The 22122-nt window shown below is 35.1% G+C and overlaps 1 protein-coding gene across 1 annotated transcript in view; it reads left to right on the top strand.

Annotated features, from left to right (window-relative positions):
* Positions 1–22122, top strand: part of rmnd1 (required for meiotic nuclear division 1 homolog) — a 77484-nt gene that overhangs the window by 15066 nt on the left and 40296 nt on the right. The gene's annotated exons all lie outside the window — the stretch shown is intronic.

Genomic DNA, 22122 nt, shown 5'->3' with positions numbered 1-22122 from the left:
CAAGGTCGGGATTCGAACTGGCGACTTCTCGTTTCTGTGTCAGGAGCGCTAACCACAGGAACGTCGCGAAGTTGCTATTTTCGGAGAATAAAAACTTAATTTTGAAGATTTGAGAGATTCATTTTTTTTAAAAAATCATCATTTGATATGAAAATTACAACTTCTTCTATTGACAGTTGGCCAAAAAACAATCTTTCCTATTCTATGCACTTGAATTGGACAATTTTGAAGAGTTTTGGCAAAAAAAGAAAAAAAAATCATCTTGTCAAGGTCGGGATTCGAACTCGCGACTTCTCGCTTCCGGGTCAGGAGCGCTAACCACAGGAACGCCGCGAACTTGTTATTTTCTAGAATAAAAACTTAATTTTGAAGATTTGAGAGATTCATTTTTTTTGGAAAATCATCATTTGATATGAAAATTACAACTTCTTCTATTGACAGTTGGTCAAAAAACAATCTTTCCCATTATCTCCACTTGAATTGGAAAATTTTTAAGATTTTTCGCAAAAAAAATAAAAAAAGAATCACCTTTTCAATGTCGGGATTCGAACTCGCGACTTTTCGTTTCCGGGTCAGGAGCGCTAACCACAGCAACGCCTCGAACTTGTTATTTTCGGAGAATAAAAACTTAATTTTGAAGATTTGAGAGATTCATTTTTGGGAAAAATCATCATTTGATGTGAAAATTACAACTTCTTCTATTGACAGTTGGCCAAAAAACAATCTTTTCTATTCTCTGCACTTGAATTGGACAATTTTGAAGATTTTTCGCAAAAAAAAAAAAAAAAAAATCACCTTTTCAATGTCAGGATTCGAACTCGCGACTTCTCGTTTCCGGGTCAGGAGCGCTAACCACAGGAACGCCGCGAACTTGTTATTTTCGGAGAATAAAAACTTAATTTTGAAGATTTGAGAGATTCATTTTTGGGAAAAATCATCATTTGATATGAAAATTACAACTTCTTCTATTGACAGTTGGCCAAAAAATAATCTTTCCTATTCTCTGCACTTGAATTGGACAATTTTGAAGATTTTTGGCCAAAAAAAGAAAAAAAATCATCTTTTCAAGGTCTAGATTCGAACTCGCAACTTCTCGGTTCTGGATCAGGAGCGCTAACCACAGGAACGCCGCGAACTTGTTGATTTCGGAGAATAAAAACTTAATTTTGAAGATTTGAGAGATTCATTTTTGGGAGAAATCATCATTTGATATGAAAATTACAACTTCTTCTATTGACAGTTGGCCAAAAAATAATCTTTCCTATTCTCTGCACTTGAATTGGACAATTTTGAAGATTTTTGGCAAAAAAAATATCATCTTTTCAAGGTCGGGATTCAAACTCGCGACTTCTCGCTTCCGGGTCAGGAGCGCTAACCACAGGAACGCCAAGAACTTGTTATTTTCGTAGAATTCAAACTTAATTTGAAGATTAGAGAGATTCATTTTTGGGAAAAATCATCATTTGATATGAAAATTACAACTTCTTCTTAACAGGTGGCCAAAAAACAATCTTTCCCATTCTCTGCACTTGAATTGGACAATTTTGAAGATTTTTGGAAAAAAAAAATAAAAAAAATCATCTTTTCAAGGTCGGGATTCGAACTGGCGACTTCTCGTTTCTGTGTCAGGAGCGCTAACCACAGGAACGTCGCGAAGTTGCTATTTTCGGAGAATAAAAACTCAATTTTGAAGATTTGAGGGATTCATTTTTGTGAAAAATCATCATTTGATATGAAAATTAGAACTTCTTCTATTGACAGTTGGCCAAAAAACAATCTTTCCTATTCTCTGCACTTGAATTGGACAATTTTGAAGATTTTTGGAAAAAAAAACGAAAAAAAAAAAATCTTTTCAAGGTCGGGATTCGAACTCGCAACTTCTCGCTTCCGGGTCAGGAGCGCTAACCACAGGAACGCCGCGAACTTGTTATTTTCGTAGAATTAAAACTTAATTTTGAATATTTGAGAGATTCATTTTTTTGAAAAATCATCATTTGATATGAAAATTACAACTTCTTCTATTGACAGTTGGCCAAAAACAATCTTTCCTATTCTCTGCACTTGAATTGGACAATTTTGAAGATTTTTGGCAAAAAAAATTAAAAAAAAATCAGATTTTCAAGGTCGGGATTCGAACTGGCGACTTCTCACTTCTGGGTCAGGAGCGCTAACCACAGGAACGAGGCGAACTTGCTATTTTTGGAGAATAAAAACTTAATTTTGAAGATTTGAGAGATTCATTTTTGGGAAAAATCATCATTTGATATGAAAATTACAACTTCTTCTATTGACAGTTGGCCAAAAAACAATCTTTTCCATTCTCTGCACTTGAATTGGACAATTTTGAAGATTTTTGGAAAAAAAACGAAAAAAAACCCATCTTTTCAAGGTCGGGATTCGAACTTGCAACTTCACGCTTCCGGGTCAGGAGCGCTAACCCCAGGAACGCCGCGAAATTGTTATTTTCGGAGAATAAAAACTTAATTTGAAGATTAGAGAGATTCATTTTTGGAAAAAATCATCATTTGATATGAAAATTACAACTTCTTCTATTGACAGTTGGCCAAAAAACAATCTTTCCTATTCTCTGCACTTGAATTGGACAATTTTGAAGATTTTTGGCAAAAAAAAAATCATCTTTTCAAGGTCGGGATTTGAACTCGCGACTTCTCGCTTCCGGGTTAGGAGCGCTAACCACAGGAACGCCGCGAAATTGTTATTTTCGGAGAATAAAAACTTAATTTGAAGATTAGAGAGATTCATTTTTGGGAAAAATCATCATTTGATATGAAAATTACAACTTCTTCTATTGACAGTTGGCCAAAAAACAATCTTTCCTATTCTCTGCACTTGAATTGGACAATTTTGAAGAGTTTTGGCAAAAAAAGAAAAAAAAAATCATCTTTTCAAGGTCGGGATTCGAACGCGCGACTTCTCGCTTCCGGGTCAGGAGCGCTAACCACAGGAATGCCGCAAACTTGTTATTTTCGGAGAATAAAAACTTAATTTGAAGATTTGAGAGATTCATTTTTGGGAAAAATCATCATTTGATATGAAAATTACAACTTCTTCTATTGACAGTTGGCCAAAAAACAATCTTTCCTATTCTCTGCACTTGAATTGGACAATTTTGAAGATCTTTGGAAAAACAATTTAAAAAAAACAGCTTTTCAAGGTCGGGATTCGAGCTGGCGACTTCTCGCTTCCGGGTCAGGAGCGCTAACCACAGGAACGCCGCGAACTTGCTATTTTCGGAGAATAAAAACTTAATTTTGAAGATTTGAGAGATTCATTTTTGGGAAAAATCATCATTTGATATGAAAATTACAACTTCTTCTATTGACAGTTGGCCAAAAAACAATCTTTCCTATTCTCTGCACTTGAATTGGACAATTTTGAAGATTTTTGGAAAAAAAAAACGAAAAAAAAAACATCTTTTCAAGGTCGGGATTCGAACTGGCGACTTCTCGCTTCCGGGTCAGGAGCGCTAACCACAGGAACGCCACGAACTTGTTATTTTCGGAGAATAAAAACTTAATTTTGAAGATTTGAGAGATTCATTTTTGGGAAAAATCATCATTTGATATGAAAATTACAACTTCTTCTATTGACAGTTGGCCAAAAAACAATCTTTCCCATTCTCTGCACTTGAATTGGACAATTTTGAAGAGTTTTGGCAAAAAAAGAAAAAAAAATCATCTTGTCAAGGTCGGGATTCGAACTCGCGACTTCTCGCTTCCGGGTCAGGAGCGCTAACCACAGGAACGCCGCGAACTTGTTATTTTCTAGAATAAAAACTTAATTTTGAATATTTGAGAGATTCATTTTTTTTGAAAAATCATCATTTGATATGAAAATTACAACTTCTTCTATTGACAGTTGGCCAAAAAACAATCTTTCCCATTCTATGCACTTGAATTGGACAATTTTGAAGAGTTTTGGCAAAAAAAAAAATCATCTTTTCAAGGTCGGGATTCGAACTCGCGACTTCTAGCTTCCGGGTCAGGAGCGCTAACCACAGGAACGCCGCGAAATTGTTATTTTCGGAGAATAAAAACTTAATTTGAAGATTAGAGAGAGTCATTTTTGGAAAAAAATCATCATTTGATATGAAAATTACAACTTCTTCTATTGACAGTTGGCCAAAAAACAATCTTTCCTATTCTCTGCACTTGAATTGGACAATTTTGAAGATTTTTGGCAAAAAAAATCAAAAAAAAATCAGCTTTTCAAGGTCGGGATTCAAACTCGCGACTTCTCGCTTCCTGGTCAGGAGCGCTTACCACAGGAAGGCCGCGAACTTGCTATTTTCGGAGAATAAAAACTTAGTTTTGAAGATTTGAGAGATTCATTTTTGGGAAAAATCATCATTTGATATGAAAATTACAACTTCTTCTATTGACAGTTGGCCAAAAAACAATCTTTCCTATTCTCTGCACTTGAATTGGACAATTTTGAAGATTTTTGGAAAAAAAAAATAAAAAAAATCATCTTTTCAAGGTCAAGATTCGAACTGGCGACTTCTCGCTTCCGGGTCAGGAGCGCTAACCGCAGGAACGCTGCGAACTTGTTATTTTCGGAGAATAAAAACTTAATTTTGAAGATTTGAGAGATTCATTTTTGGGAAAAATCATCATTTGATATGAAAATTACAACTTCTTCTATTGACAGTTGGCCAAAAAACAATCTTTCCTATTCTCTGCACTTGAATTGGACAATTTTGAAGATTTTTGGCAAAAAAAAATATCATCTTTTCAAGGTCGGGATTCAAACTCGCGACTTCTCGCTTCCGGGTCAGGAGCGCTAACCACAGGAACGCCAAGAACTTGTTATTTTCGTAGAATTCAAACTTAATTTGAAGATTAGAGAGATTCATTTTTGGGAAAAATCATCATTTGATATGAAAATTACAACTTCTTCTTAACAGGTGGCCAAAAAACAATCTTTCCCATTCTCTGCACTTGAATTGAACAATTTTGAAGATTTTTGGAAAAAAAAAATAAAAAAAATCATCTTTTCAAGGTCGGGATTCGAACTGGCGACTTCTCGTTTCTGTGTCAGGAGCGCTAACCACAGGAACGTCGCGAAGTTGCTATTTTCGGAGAATAAAAACTAAATTTTGAAGATTTGAGATATTCATTTTTTTTAAAAAATCATCATTTGATATGAAAATTACAACTTCTTCTATTGACAGTTGGCCAAAAAACAATCTTTCCTATTCTCTGCACTTGAATTGGACAATTTTGAAGAGTTTTGGCCAAAAAAAAAAAAATCATCTTTTCAAGGTCGGGATTCGAACTCGCGACTTCTCGCTTCCGGGTCAGGAGCGCTAACCACAGGAACGCCGGGAACTTGTTATTTTCGGAGAATAAAAACTTAATTTTGAAGATTTGAGAGATTCATTTTTTTTGAAAAATCATCACTTGATATGAAAATTACAACTTCTTCTATTGACAGTTGGCCAAAAAACAATCTTTCCTATTCTCTGCACTTGAATTGGACAATTTTGAAGATTTTTGGCAAAAAAATCAAAAGAAAATCAGCTTTTCAAGGTCGGGAGTCGAACTCGTGACTTCTCGCTTCCGGGTCAGGAGCGTTAACCACAGGAATGCCGCAAACTTGTTATTTTCGGAGAATAAAAACTTAATTTGAAGATTAGAGAGATTCATTTTTGGGAAAAATCATCATTTGATATGAAAATTACAACTTCTTCTATTGACAGTTGGCCAAAAAACAATCTTTCCCATTCTCTGCACTTGAATTGGACAATTTTGAAGATTTTTGGCAAAAAAGGGAAAGAAAAATTCATCTTTTCAAGGTCGGTATTCGAACTCGCGACTTCTCGCTTCCGGGTCAGGAGCGCTAACCACAGGAACGCCGCAAACTTGTTGTTTTCGGAGAATAAAAACTTAATTTTGAAGATTTGGGAGATTCATTTTTGGGAAAAATCATCATTTGATATGAAAATTACAACTTCTTCTATTGACAGTTGGCCAAAAAACAATCTTTCCTATTCTCTGCACTTGAATTGGACAATTTTGAAGATTTTTGGAAAAAAAACGAAAAAAAAAACATCTTTTCAAGGTCGGGATTCGAACTCGCAACTTCTCGCTTCCGGGTCAGGAGCGCTAACCACAGGAATGCCGCGAACTTGTTATTTTCGTAGAATTAAAACTTAATTTTGAATATTTGAGAGATTCATTTTTTTTGAAAAATCATCATTTGATATGAAAATTACAACTTCTTCTATTGACAGTTGGCCAAAAAACAATCTTTCCTATTCTCTGCACTTGAATTGGACAATTTTGAAGATTTTTGGCAAAAAAAATTAAAACAAAATCAGCTTTTCAAGGTCGGGATTCGAACTGGCGACTTCTCACTTCTGGGTCAGGAGCGCTAACCACAGGAACGAGGCGAACTTGCTATTTTCGGAGAATAAAAACTTAATTTTGAAGATTTGAGAGATTCATTTTTGGGAAAAATCATCATTTGATATGAAAATTACAACTTCTTCTATTGACAGTTGGCCAAAAAACAATCTTTCCCATTCTCTGCACTTGAATTGGACAATTTTGAAGATTTTTGGAAAAAAAAACGAAAAAAAAACCATCTTTTCAAGGTCGGGATTCGAACTTGCAACTTCTCGCTTCCGGGTCAGGAGCGCTAACCCCAGGAACGCCGCGAAATTGTTATTTTCGGAGAATAAAAACTTAATTTGAAGATTAGAGAGATTCATTTTTGGAAAAAATCATCATTTGATATGAAAATTACAACTTCTTCTATTGACAGTTGGCCAAAAAACAATCTTTCCTATTCTCTGCACTTGAATTGGACAATTTTGAAGATTTTTGGCAAAAAAAAAATCATCTTTTCAAGGTCGGGATTTGAACTCGCGACTTCTCGCTTCCGGGTTAGGAGCGCTAACCACAGGAACGCCGCGAAATTGTTATTTTCGGAGAATAAAAACTTAATTTGAAGATTAGAGAGATTCATTTTTGGGAAAAATCATCATTTGATATGAAAATTACAACTTCTTCTATTGACAGTTGGCCAAAAAACAATCTTTCCTATTCTCTGCACTTGAATTGGACAATTTTGAAGAGTTTTGGCAAAAAAAGAAAAAAAAAAATCATCTTTTCAAGGTCGGGATTCGAACGCGCGACTTCTCGCTTCCGGGTCAGGAGCGCTAACCACAGGAATGCCGCAAACTTGTTATTTTCGGAGAATAAAAACTTAATTTGAAGATTTGAGAGATTCATTTTTGGGAAAAATCATCATTTGATATGAAAATTACAACTTCTTCTATTGACAGTTGGCCAAAAAACAATCTTTCCTATTCTCTGCACTTGAATTGGACAATTTTGAAGATCTTTGGAAAAACAATTTAAAAAAAACAGCTTTTCAAGGTCGGGATTCGAGCTGGCGACTTCTCGCTTCCGGGTCAGGAGCGCTAACCACAGGAACGCCGCGAACTTGCTATTTTCGGAGAATAAAAACTTAATTTTGAAGATTTGAGAGATTCATTTTTGGGAAAAATCATCATTTGATATGAAAATTACAACTTCTTCTATTGACAGTTGGCCAAAAAACAATCTTTCCTATTCTCTGCACTTGAATTGGACAATTTTGAAGATTTTTGGAAAAAAAAACGAAAAAAAAAACATCTTTTCAAGGTCGGGATTCGAACTGGCGACTTCTCGCTTCCGGGTCAGGAGCGCTAACCACAGGAACGCCACGAACTTGTTATTTTCGGAGAATAAAAACTTAATTTTGAAGATTTGAGAGATTCATTTTTGGGAAAAATCATCATTTGATATGAAAATTACAACTTCTTCTATTGACAGTTGGCCAAAAAACAATCTTTCCCATTCTCTGCACTTGAATTGGACAATTTTGAAGAGTTTTGGCAAAAAAAGAAAAAAAAATCATCTTGTCAAGGTCGGGATTCGAACTCGCGACTTCTCGCTTCCGGGTCAGGAGCGCTAACCACAGGAACGCCGCGAACTTGTTATTTTCTAGAATAAAAACTTAATTTTGAATATTTGAGAGATTCATTTTTTTTTGAAAAATCATCATTTGATATGAAAATTACAACTTCTTCTATTGACAGTTGGCCAAAAAACAATCTTTCCCATTCTATGCACTTGAATTGGACAATTTTTAAGATTTTTGGCAAAAAAAATCAAAAAAAAATCAGCTTTTCAAGGTAAGGATTCGAACTCGCGACTTTTCGCTTCCGGGTCAGGAGCGCTAACGACAGGAATGCCGCAAACGTGTTATTTTCGGAGAATAAAAACTTAATGTGAAGATTAGAGAGATTCATTTTTGGGAAAAATCATCATTTGATATGAAAATTACAACTTCTTCTATTGACAGTTGGCCAAAAAACAATCTTTTCTATTCTCCGCACTTGAATTGGACAATTTTGAAGAGTTTTGGCAAAAAAAAAAATCATCTTTTCAAGGTCGGGATTCGAACTCGCGACTTCTAGCTTCCGGGTCAGGAGCGCTAACCACAGGAACGCCGCGAAATTGTTATTTTCGGAGAATAAAAACTTAATTTGAAGATTAGAGAGATTCATTTTTGGAAAAAATCATCATTTGATATGAAAATTACAACTTCTTCTATTGACAGTTGGCCAAAAAACAATCTTTCCTATTCTCTGCACTTGAATTGGACAATTTTGAAGATTTTTGGCAAAAAAAATAAAAAAAAAATCAGCTTTTCAAGGTCGGGATTCGAACTCGCGACTTCTCGCTTCCTGGTCAGGAGCGCTAACCACAGGAAGGCCGCGAACTTGCTATTTTCGGAGAATAAAAACTTAGTTTTGAAGATTTGAGAGATTCATTTTTGGGAAAAATCATCATTTGATATGAAAATTACAACTTCTTCTATTGACAGTTGGCCAAAAAACAATCTTTCCCATTCTCTGCACTTGAATTGGACAATTTTGAAGAGTTTTGGCAAAAAAAACGAAAAAAAAAACATCTTTTCAAGGTCGGGATTCGAACTTGCAACTTCTCGCTTCCAGGTCAGGAGCGCTAACCACAGGAATGCCGCAAAATTGTTATTTTCGGAGAATAAAAACTTAATTTTGAATATTTGAGAGATTCATTTTTTTTGAAAAATCATCATTTGATATGAAAATTACAACTTCTTCTATTGACAGTTGGCCAAAAAACAATCTTTCCCATTCTCTGCACTTGAATTGGACAATTTTTAAGATTTTTGGCAAAAAAAATCAAAAGAAAATCAGCTTTTCAAGGTCGGGATTCGAACTTGCGACTTCTCGCTTCCGGGTCAGGAGCGCTAACGACAGGAATGCCGCAAACGTGTTATTTTCGGAGAATAAAAACTTAATTTTGAAGATTTGAGAGATTCATTTTTGGGAAAAATCTTCATTTGATATGAAAATTACAACTTCTTCTATGGACAGTTGGCCAAAAAACAATCTTTCCCATTCTCTGCACTTTAATTGGACAATTTTGAAGATTTTTGGCAAAACAATCAAAAGAAAATCAGCTTTTCAAGGTCGGGATTCGAACTCGCGACTTTTCGCTTCCGGGTCAGGAGCGCTAACCACAGGAACGCCGCAAACTTGTTATTTTCGGAGAATAAAAACTTAATATTGAAGATTTGAGAGATTCATTTTTGGAAAAAATCATCATTTGATATGAAAATTACAACTTCTTCTATTGACAGTTGGCCAAAAAACAATCTTTCCTATTCTCTGCACTTGAATTGGACAATTTTGAAGATTTTTGGCCAAAAAAAAAATCATCTTTTCAAGGTCGGGATTCGAACTCGCGACTTCTCGCTTCCGGGTCAGGAGCGCTAACCACAGGAACGCCGCGAAATTGTTATTTTCGGAGAATAAAAACTTAATTTGAAGATTAGAGAGATTCATTTTTGGGAAAAATCATCATTTGATATGAAAATTACAACTTCTTCTATTGACAGTTGGCCAAAAAACAATCTTTCCTATTCTCTGCACTTGAATTGGACAATTTTGAAGAGTTTTGGCAAAAAAAGAAAAAAAAAAATCATCTTTTCAAGGTCGGGATTCGAACGCGCGACTTCTCGCTTCCGGGTCAGGAGCGCTAACCACAGGAATGCCGCAAACTTGTTATTTTCGGAGAATAAAAACTTAATTTGAAGATTTGAGAGATTCATTTTTGGGAAAAATCATCATTTGATATGAAAATTACAACTTCTTCTATTGACAGTTGGCCAAAAAACAATCTTTCCTATTCTCTGCACTTGAATTGGACAATTTTGAAGATCTTTGGAAAAACAATTTAAAAAAAACAGCTTTTCAAGGTCGGGATTCGAGCTGGCGACTTCTCGCTTCCGGGTCAGGAGCGCTAACCACAGGAACGCCGCGAACTTGCTATTTTCGGAGAATAAAAACTTAATTTTGAAGATTTGAGAGATTCATTTTTGGGAAAAATCATCATTTGATATGAAAATTACAACTTCTTCTATTGACAGTTGGCCAAAAAAACAATCTTTCCTATTCTCTGCACTTGAATTGGACAATTTTGAAGATTTTTGGAAAAAAAAACGAAAAAAAAAACATCTTTTCAAGGTCGGGATTCGAACTGCCGACTTCTCGCTTCCGGGTCAGGAGCGCTAACCACAGGAACGCCACGAACTTGTTTTTTTCGGAGAATAAAAACTTAATTTTGAAGATTTGAGAGATTCATTTTTGGGAAAAATCATCATTTGATATGAAAATTACAACTTCTTCTATTGACAGTTGGCCAAAAAACAATCTTTCCCATTCTCTGCACTTGAATTGGACAATTTTGAAGAGTTTTGGCAAAAAAAGAAAAAAAAAATCATCTTGTCAAGGTCGGGATTCGAACTCGCGACTTCTCGCTTCCGGGTCAGGAGCGCTAACCACAGGAACGCCGCGAACTTGTTATTTTCTAGAATAAAAACTTAATTTTGAATATTTGAGAGATTCATTTTTTTTGAAAAATCATCATTTGATATGAAAATTACAACTTCTTCTATTGACAGTTGGCCAAAAAACAATCTTTCCCATTCTATGCACTTGAATTGGACAATTTTTAAGATTTTTGGCAAAAAAAATCAAAAAAAAATCAGCTTTTCAAGGTAAGGATTCGAACTCGCGACTTTTCGCTTCCGGGTCAGGAGCGCTAACGACAGGAATGCCGCAAACGTGTTATTTTCGGAGAATAAAAACTTAATGTGAAGATTAGAGAGATTCATTTTTTTTGAAAAATCATCATTTGATATGAAAATTACAACTTCTTCTATTGACAGTTGGCCAAAAAACAATCTTTTCTATTCTCCGCACTTGAATTGGACAATTTTGAAGAGTTTTGGCAAAAAAAAAAATCATCTTTTCAAGGTCGGGATTCGAACTCGCGACTTCTAGCTTCCGGGTCAGGAGCGCTAACCACAGGAACGCCGCGAAATTGTTATTTTCGGAGAATAAAAACTTAATTTGAAGATTAGAGAGATTCATTTTTGGGAAAAATCATCATTTGATATGAAAATTACAACTTCTTCTATTGACAGTTGGCCAAAAACTAATCTTTCCTATTGTCTGCACTTGAATTGGACAATTTTGAAGATTTTTGGCCAAAAAAAGAAAAAGAAATCAGCTTTTCAAGGGTGGGGATTCGAACTCGCGACTTCTCGATTCCGGGTCAGGAGCGCTAACCACAGGAACGCCGCGAACTTGTTATTTTCGGAGAATAAAAACTTAATTTTGAAGATTTGAGAGATTCATTTTTGGGAAAAATCATCATTTGATATGAAAATTACAACTTCTTCTATTGACAGTTGGCCAAAAAACAATCTTTCCCATTCTCTGCACTTGAATTGGACAATTTTGAAGAGTTTTGGCAAAAAAAACGAAAAAAAAACATCTTTTCAAGGTCGGGATTCGAACTCGCGACTTCTCGATTCCGGGTCAGGAGCGCTAACCACAGGAACGCCGCAAACTTGTTGTTTTCGGAGAATAAAAACTTAATTTTGAAGATTTGAGAGATTCATTTTTTTTTTGGAAAATCATCATTTGATATGAAAATTACAACTTCTTCTATTGACAGTTGGTCAAAAAACAATCTTTCCCATTATCTCCACTTGAATTGGAAAATTTGTAAGATTTTTCGCAAAAAAAAATCAAAAAAAAATCACCTTTTCAATGTCAGGATTCGAACTCGCGACTTCTCGTTTCCGGGTCAGGAGCGCTAACCACAGGAACGCCGCGAACTTGTTATTTTCGGAGAATAAAAACTTAATTTGAAGATTAGAGAGATTCATTTTTGGGAAAAATCATCATTTGATATGAAAATTACAACTTCTTCTTAACAGGTGGCCAAAAAACAATCTTTCCCATTCTCTGCACTTGAATTGGACAATTTTGAAGAGTTTTGGCAAAAAAAGAAAAAAAAAATCATCTTTTCAAGGTCGGGATTCGAACTCGCGACTTCTCGCTTCCGGGTCAGGAGCGCTAACCACAGGAACGCCGCGAACTTGTTATTTTCTAGAATAAAAACTTAATTTTGAATATTTGAGAGATTCATTTTTGGGAAAAATCATCATTTGATATGAAAATTACAACTTCTTCTATTGACAGTTGGCCAAAAAACAATCTTTCCCATTCTATGCACTTGAATTGGACAATTTTTAAGATTTTTGGCAAAAAAAATCAAAAGAAAATCAGCTTTTCAAGGTCGGGATTCGAACTTGCGACTTCTCGCTTCCGGGTCAGGAGCGCTAACGACAGGAATGCCGCAAACGTGTTATTTTCGGAGAATAAAAACTTAATTTGAAGATTAGAGAGATTCATTTTTGGGAAAAATCATCATTTGATATGAAAATTACAACTTCTTCTTAACAGGTGGCCAAAAAACAATCTTTCCCATTCTCTGCACTTGAATTGGACAATTTTGAAGAGTTTTGGCAAAAAAAGAAAAAAAAATCATCTTGTCAAGGTCGGGATTCGAACTCGCGACTTCTCGCTTCCGGGTCAGGAGCGCTAACCACAGGAACGCCGCGAACTTGTTATTTTCTAGAATAAAAACTTAATTTTGAATATTTGAGAGATTCATTTTTTTTGAAAAATCATCATTTGATATGAAAATTACAACTTCTTCTATTGACAGTTGGCCAAAAAACAATCTTTCCCATTCTATGCACTTGAATTGGACAATTTTTAAGATTTTTGGCAAAAAAAATCAAAAGAAAATCAGCTTTTCAAGGTCAGGATTCGAACTCGCGACTTTTCGTTTCCGGGTCAGGAGCGCTAACGACAGGAATGCCGCAAACGTGTTATTTTCGGAGAATAAAAACTTAATGTGAAGATTAGAGAGATTCATTTTTGGGAAAAATCATCATTTGATATGAAAATTACAACTTCTTCTATTGACAGTTGGCCAAAAAACAATCTTTTCTATTCTCCGCACTTGAATTGGACAATTTTGAAGAGTTTTGGCAAAAAAAAAAATCATCTTTTCAAGGTCGGGATTCGAACTCGCGACTTTTAGCTTCCGGGTCAGGAGCGCTAACCACAGGAACGAGGCGAACTTGCTATTTTCGGAGAATAAAAACTTAGTTTTGAAGATTTGAGAGATTCATTTTTGGGAAAAATCATCATTTGATATGAAAATTACAACTTCTTCTATTGACAGTTGGCCAAAAAACAATCTTTCCCATTCTCTGCACTTGAATTGGACAATTTTGAAGATTTTTGGCAAAAAAAACGAAAAAAAAACATCTTTTCAAGGTCGGGATTCGAACTTGCAACTTCTCGCTTCCAGGTCAGGAGCGCTAACCACAGGAATGCCGCGAAATTGTTATTTTCGGAGAATAAAAACTTAATTTTGAATATTTGAGAGATTCATTTTTTTTGAAAAATCATCATTTGATATGAAAATTACAACTTCTTCTATTGACAGTTGGCCAAAAAACAATCTTTCCCATTCTATGCACTTGAATTGGACAATTTTTAAGATTTTTGGCAAAAAAAATCAAAAGAAAATTAGCTTTTCAAGGTCGGGATTCGAACTGGCGACTTCTCGCTTCCGGGTCAGGAGCGCTAACCACAGGAACGCCGCGAACTTGCTATTTTCGGAGAATAAAAACTTAATTTTGAAGATTTGAGAGATTCATTTTTGGGAAAAATCATCATTTGATATGAAAATTACAACTTCTTCTATTGACAGTTGGCCAAAAAACAATCTTTCCCATTCTCTGCACTTGAATTGGACAATTTTGAAGATTTTTGAAAAAAAAAACGAAAAAAAAAACATCTTTTCAAGGTCGGGATTCGAACTTGCAACTTCTCGCTTCCGGGTCAGGCGCGCTAACCACAGGAATGCCGCGAAATTGTTATTTTCGGAGAATAAAAACTTAATTTGAAGATTAGAGAGATTCATTTTTGGGAAAAATCATCATTTGATATGAAAATTACAACTTCTTCTATTGACAATTGGCCAAAAAACAATCTTTCCTATTCTATGCACTTGAATTGGACAATTTCGAAGAGTTTTGGCAAAAAAAGAAAAAAAAATCAGCTTTTCAAGGTCGGGATTCGAACTCGCGACTTCTCGCTTCCGGGTCAGGAGCGCTAACCACAGGAACGCCGCGAACTTGTTATTTTCATAGAATAAAAACTGAATTTGAAGATTAGAGAGATTCTTTTTTGGGAAAAATCATCATTTGATATGAAAATTACAACTTCTTCTATTGACAGTTGGCCAAAAAACAATCTTTCCTATTCTCCGCACTTGAATTGGAAAATTTTGAAGATTTTTGACAAAAAAAATCAAAAGAAAATCAGCTTTTCAAGGTCGGGATTCGAACTGGCGACTTTTCGTTTCCGAATCAGGAGCGCTAACCACAGGAACGCCGCAAACTTGTTATTTTCGGAGAATAAAAACTTAATTTTGAAGATTAGAGAGATTCATTTTTGGGAAAAATCATCATTTGATATGAAAATTACAACTTCTTCTATTGACAGTTGGCCAAAAAACAATCTTTCCTATTCTCTGCACTTGAATTGGACAATTTTGAAGATTTTTGGCAAAACTAAAATATCATCTTTTCAAGGTCGGGATTCGAACTTGCGACTTCTTGCTTCCGGGTCAGGAGCGCTAACCACAGGAATGCCGCGAAATTGTTATTTTCGGAGAATAAAAACTTAATTTGAAGATTAGAGAGATTCATTTTTGGGAAAAATCATCATTTGATATGAAAATTACAACTTCTTCTATTGACAGTTGGCCAAAAAACAATCTTTCCCATTCTCTGCACTTGAATTGGACAATTTTGAAGAGTTTTGGCAAAAAAGAAAAAAAAATCATCTTTTCAAGGTCGGGATTCGAACTCGCGACTTCTCGCTTCCGGGTCAGGAGCGCTAACCACAGGAACGCCGCGAACTTGTTATTTTCATAGAATAAAAACTTAATTTTGAATATTTGAGAGATTCTTTTTTTTGAAAAATCATCATTTGATATGAAAATTACAACTTCTTCTATTGACAGTTGGCCAAAAAAAATCTTTCCCATTCTCTGCACTTCAATTGGACAATTTTGAAGATTTTGGAAAAAAAAACGAAAAAAAAAAACATCTTTTCAAGGTCGGGATTCGAACTGGCGACTTCTCGCTTCCGGGTCAGGAGCGCTAACGACAGGAAAGCTGCAAACTTGTTATTTTCATAGAATAAAAACTTAATTTTGAATATTTGAGAGATTCTTTTTTTTGAAAAATCATCATTTAATATGAAAATTACAACTTCTTCTATTGACAGTTGGCCAAAAAACAATCTTTCCCATTCTAGCACTTGAATTGGACAATTTTGAAGATTTTTGGCAAAACTAAAATATCATCTTTTCAAGGTCGGGATTCGAACTCGCGACTTCTCGCTTCCGGGTGAGGAGCGCTAACCACAGGAATGCCGCGAAATTGTTATTTTCGGAGAATAAAAACTTAATTTGAAGATTAGAGAGATTCATTTTTGGGAAAAATCATCATTTGATATGAAAATTACAACTTCTTCTATTGACAGTTGGCCAAAAAACAATCTTTCCCATTCTCTGCACTTGAATTGGACAATTTTGAAGAGTTTTGGCAAAAAAAGAAAAAAAAATCATCTTTTCAAGGTCGGGATTCGAACTCGCGACTTCTCGCTTCCGGGTGAGGAGCGCTAACCACAGGAACGCTGCGAACTTGTTATTTTCATAGAATAAAAACTTAATTTTGAATATTTGAGAGATTCTTTTTTTTGAAAAATCATCATTTGATATGAAAATTACAACTTCTTCTATTGACAGTTGGCCAAAAAATAATCTTTCCTATTGTCTGCACTTGAATTGGACAATTTTGAAGATTTTTGGCCAAAAAAAGAAAAAAAAATCAGCTTTTCAAGGGTGGGGATTCGAACTCGCGACTTCTCGATTCCGGGTCAGGAGCGCTAACCACAGGAACGCCGCAAACTTGTTGTTTTCGGAGAATAAAAACTTAATTTTGAAGATTTGAGAGATTCATTTTTTTTGGAAAATCATCATTTGATATGAAAATTACAACTTCTTCTATTGACAGTTGGTCAAAAAACAATCTTTCCTATTCTCTGCACTTGAATTGGACAATCTTTAAGATTTTTGGCAAAACTAAAATATCATCTTTTCAAGGTCGGGATTCGAACTTGCGACTTCTCGCTTCCGGGTCAGGAGCGCTAACCACAGGAACGCCGCAAACTTGTTATTTTCGGAGAATAAAAACTTATTTTGAAGATTAGAGAGATTCATTTTTGGGAAAAATCATCATTTGATATGAAAATTACAACTTCTTCTATTGACAGTTGGCCAAAAAACAATCTTTCCCATTCTCTGCACTTGAATTGGAAAATTTTTAAGATTTTTCGCAAAAAATAAAAAAAAAATCATCTTTTCAAGGTCGGGATTCGAACTCGCGACTTCTCGCTTCCCGGTCAGGAGCGCTAACCACAGGAACGCCGCAAACTTGTTATTTTCATAGAATAAAAACTTAATTTTGAAGATTTGAGAGATTCATTTTTGGGAAAAATCATCATTTGATATGAAAATTACAACTTCTTCTATTGACAGTTGGCCAAAAAACAATCTTTCCCATTCTCTGCACTTTAATTGGACAATTTTGAAGATTTTTGAAAAAAAAAACGAAAAAAAAAACATCTTTTCAAGGTTGGGATTCGAACTTGCAACTTCTCGCTTCCGGGTCAGGCGCGCTAACCACAGGAATGCCGCGAAATTGTTATTTTCGGAGAATAAAAACTTAATTTGAAGATTAGAGAGATTCATTTTTGGGAAAAATCATCATTTGATATGAAAATTACAACTTCTTCTATTGACAATTGGCCAAAAAACAATCTTTCCCATTCTATGCACTTGAATTGGACAATTTCGAAGAGTTTTGGCAAAAAAAGAAAAAAATATCATCTTTTCAAGGTCGGGATTCGAACTCGCGACTTCTCGCTTCCGGGTCAGGAGCGCTAACCACAGGAACGCACCGAAATTGTTATTTTCGGAGAATAAAAACTTAATTTGAAGATTAGAGAGATTCATTTTTGGGAAAAATCATCATTTGATATGAAAATTACAACTTCTTCTATTGACAGTTGGCCAAAAAACAATCTTTCCTATTCTCTGCACTTGAATTGGACAATTTTGAAGATTTTTGGCAAAAAAATTAAAAAAAATCAGCTTTTCAAGGTCGGGATTCGAACTGGCGACTTCTCACTTCTAAGTCAGGAGCGCTAACCACAGGAACGAGGCGAACTTGCTATTTTCGGAGAATAAAAACTTAATTTTGAAGATTTGAGAGATTCTTTTTTGGGAAAAATCATCATTTGATATGAAAATTACAACTTCTTCTATTGACAGTTGGCCAAAAAACAATCTTTCCCATTCTCTGCAGTTGAATTGGACAATTTTGAAGATTTTTGGAAAAAAAACATAAAAAAAACCATCTTTTCAAGGTCGGGATTCGAACTTGCAACTTCTCGCTTCCGGGTCAGGAGCGCTAACCACAGGAATGCCGCGAAATTGTTATTTTCGGAGAATAAAAACTTAATTTGAAGATTAGAGAGATTCATTTTTGGGAAAAATCATCATTTGATATGAAAATTACAACTTCTTCTATTGACAGTTGGCCAAAAAACAATCTTTCCCATTCTAGCACTTGAATTGGACAATTTTGAAGATTTTTGGCAAAACTAAAATATCATCTTTTCAAGGTCGGGATTCGAACTCGCGACTTCCCGCTTCCGGGTGAGGAGCGCTAACCACAGGAATGCCGCGAAATTGTTATTTTCGGAGAATAAAAACTTAATTTGAAGATTAGAGAGATTCATTTTTGGGAAAAATCATCATTTGATATGAAAATTACAACTTCTTCTATTGACAGTTGGCCAAAAAACAATCTTTCCCGTTCTCTGCACTTGAATTGGACAATTTTGAAGAGTTTTGGCAAAAAAACAGAAAAAAAAATCAGCTTTTCAAGGTCGGGATTCGAACTCGCGACTTCTCCCTTCCGGGTCGGGAGCGGTAACCACAGAAGCGCCGCAAACTTGTTATTTTCGGAGAATAAAAAGTTAATTTTGAAGATTTGAGAGATTCTTTTTTTTGAAAAATCATCATTTGATATGAAAATTACAACTTCTTCTATTGACAGTTGGCCAAAAAAAATCTTTCCCATTCTCTGCACTTCAATTGGACAATTTTGAAGATTTTGGAAAAAAAAACGAAAAAAAAAACATCTTTTCAAGGTCGGGATTCGAACTGGCGACTTCTCACTTCCGGGTCAGGAGCGCTAACCACAGGAACGCCGCAAACTTGTTATTTTCGGAGAATAAAAACTTAATTTTGAAGATTAGAGAGATTCATTTTTGGGAAAAATCATCATTTGATATGAAAATTACAACTTCTTCTATTGACAGTTGGCCAAAAAACAATCTTTCCTATTCTCTGCACTTGAATTGGACAATCTTTAAGATTTTTGGCAAAACTAAAATATCATCTTTTCAAGGTCGGGATTCGAACTTGCGACTTCTCGCTTCCGGGTCAGGAGCGCTAACCACAGGAATGCCGCGAAATTGTTATTTTCGGAGAATAAAAACTTATTTTGAAGATTAGAGAGATTCATTTTTGGGAAAAATCATCATTTGATATGAAAATTACAACTTCTTCTATTGACAGTTGGCCAAAAAACAATCTTTCCCATTCTCTGCACTTGAATTGGACAATTTTGAAGATTTTTGGCAAAAAAGGGAAAGAAAAATTCATCTTTTCAAGGTCGGTATTCGAACTCGCGACTTCTCGCTTCCGGGTCAGGAGCGCTAACCACAGGAACGCCGCAAACTTGTTATTTTCATAGAATAAAAACTTAATTTTGAAGATTTGAGAGATTCATTTTTGGGAAAAATCATCATTTGATATGAAAATTACAACTTCTTCTATTGACAGTTGGCCAAAAAACAATCTTTCCCATTCTCTGCACTTTAATTGGACAATTTTGAAGATTTTTGAAAAAAAAAACGAAAAAAAAAACATCTTTTCAAGGTTGGGATTCGAACTTGCAACTTCTCGCTTCCGGGTCAGGCGCGCTAATCACAGGAATGCCGCGAAATTGTTATTTTCGGAGAATAAAAACTTAATTTGAAGATTAGAGAGATTCATTTTTGGGAAAAATCATCATTTGATATGAAAATTACAACTTCTTCTATTGACAATTGGCCAAAAAACAATCTTTCCCATTCTATGCACTTGAATTGGACAATTTCGAAGAGTTTTGGCAAAAAAAGAAAAAAATATCATCTTTTCAAGGTCGGGATTCGAACTCGCGACTTCTCGCTTCCGGGTCAGGAGCGCTAACCACAGGAACGCACCGAAATTGTTATTTTCGGAGAATAAAAACTTAATTTGAAGATTAGAGAGATTCATTTTTGGGAAAAATCATCATTTGATATGAAAATTACAACTTCTTCTATTGACAGCTGGCCAAAAAACAATCTTTCCTATTCTCTGCACTTGAATTGGACAATTTTGAAGATTTTTGGCAAAAAAATTAAAAAAAAACAGCTTTTCAAGGTCGGGATTCGAACTGGCGACTTCTCACTTCTAAGTCAGGAGCGCTAACCACAGGAACGAGGCGAACTTGCTATTTTCGGAGAATAAAAACTTAATTTTGAAGATTTGAGAGATTCTTTTTTGGGAAAAATCATCATTTTATATGAAAATTACAACTTCTTCTATTGACAGTTGGCCAAAAAACAATCTTTCCCATTCTCTGCAGTTGAATTGGACAATTTTGAAGATTTTTGGAAAAAAAAACATAAAAAAACCATCTTTTCAAGGTAGGGATTCGAACTTGTAACTTCTCGCTTCCGGGTCAGGAGCGCTAACCACAGGAATGCCGCGAAATTGTTATTTTCGGAGAATAAAAACTTAATTTGAAGATTAGAGAGATTCATTTTTGGGAAAAATCATCATTTGATATGAAAATTACAACTTCTTCTATTGACAGTTGGCCAAAAAACAATCTTTCCCATTCTAGCACTTGAATTGGACAATTTTGAAGATTTTTGGCAAAACTAAAATATCATCTTTTCAAGGTCGGGATTCGAACTCGCGACTTCCCGCTTCCGGGTGAGGAGCGCTAACCACAGGAATGCCGCGAAATTGTTATTTTCGGAGAATAAAAACTTAATTTGAAGATTAGAGAGATTCATTTTTGGGAAAAATCATCATTTGATATGAAAATTACAACTTCTTCTATTGACAGTTGGCCAAAAAACAATCTTTCCCATTCTCTGCACTTGAATTGGACAATTTTGAAGAGTTTTGGCAAAAAAAGAAAAAAAAATCATCTTTTCAAGGTCGGGATTCGAACTCGCGACTTCTCGCTTCCGGGTGAGGAGCGCTAACCACAGGAACGCTGCGAACTTGTTATTTTCATAGAATAAAAACTTAATTTTGAATATTTGAGAGATTCTTTTTTTTGAAAAATCATCATTTGATATGAAAATTACAACTTCTTCTATTGACAGTTGGCCAAAAAAAATCTTTCCCATTCTCTGCACTTCAATTGGACAATTTTGAAGATTTTGGAAAAAAAAACGAAAAAAAAAACATCTTTTCAAGGTCGGGATTCGAACTGGCGACTTCTCACTTCCGGGTCAGGAGCGCTAACCACAGGAACGCCGCAAACTTGTTATTTTCGGAGAATAAAAACTTAATTTTGAAGATTAGAGAGATTCATTTTTGGGAAAAATCATCATTTGATATGAAAATTACAACTTCTTCTATTGACAGTTGGCCAAAAAACAATCTTTCCTATTCTCTGCACTTGAATTGGACAATCTTTAAGATTTTTGGCAAAACTAAAATATCATCTTTTCAAGGTCGGGATTCGAACTTGCGACTTCTCGCTTCCGGGTCAGGAGCGCTAACCACAGGAATGCCGCGAAATTGTTATTTTCGGAGAATAAAAACTTATTTTGAAGATTAGAGAGATTCATTTTTGGGAAAAATCATCATTTGATATGAAAATTACAACTTCTTCTATTGACAGTTGGCCAAAAAACAATCTTTCCCATTCTCTGCACTTGAATTGGACAATTTTGAAGATTTTTGGCAAAAAAATAAAAAAAAAAATCATCTTTTCAAGGTCGGGATTCGAACTCGCGACTTCTCGCTTCCCGGTCAGGAGCGCTAACCACAGGAACGCCGCAAACTTGTTATTTTCATAGAATAAAAACTTAATTTTGAAGATTTGAGAGATTCATTTTTGGGAAAAATCATCATTTGATATGAAAATTACAACTTCTTCTATTGACAGTTGGCCAAAAAACAATCTTTCCCATTCTCTGCACTTGAATTGGACAATTTTGAAGATTTTTGAAAAAAAAAACGAAAAAAAAAACATCTTTTCAAGGTTGGGATTCGAACTTGCAACTTCTCGCTTCCGGGTCAGGCGCGCTAACCACAGGAATGCCGCGAAATTGTTATTTTCGGAGAATAAAAACTTAATTTGAAGATTAGAGAGATTCATTTTTGGGAAAAATCATCATTTGATATGAAAATTACAACTTCTTCTATTGACAAT

This window comes from Acanthaster planci, linkage group LG09 (assembly GCF_054643075.1).
Source record: "Acanthaster planci isolate LZ-2023a linkage group LG09, COTS_SCS, whole genome shotgun sequence".
In the NCBI taxonomy this organism is placed as follows: domain Eukaryota; kingdom Metazoa; phylum Echinodermata; class Asteroidea; order Valvatida; family Acanthasteridae; genus Acanthaster; species Acanthaster planci.
The sequence above is the reverse complement of the archived record's forward strand: the minus strand, read 5'-3'. Positions and strand labels throughout refer to the sequence as shown.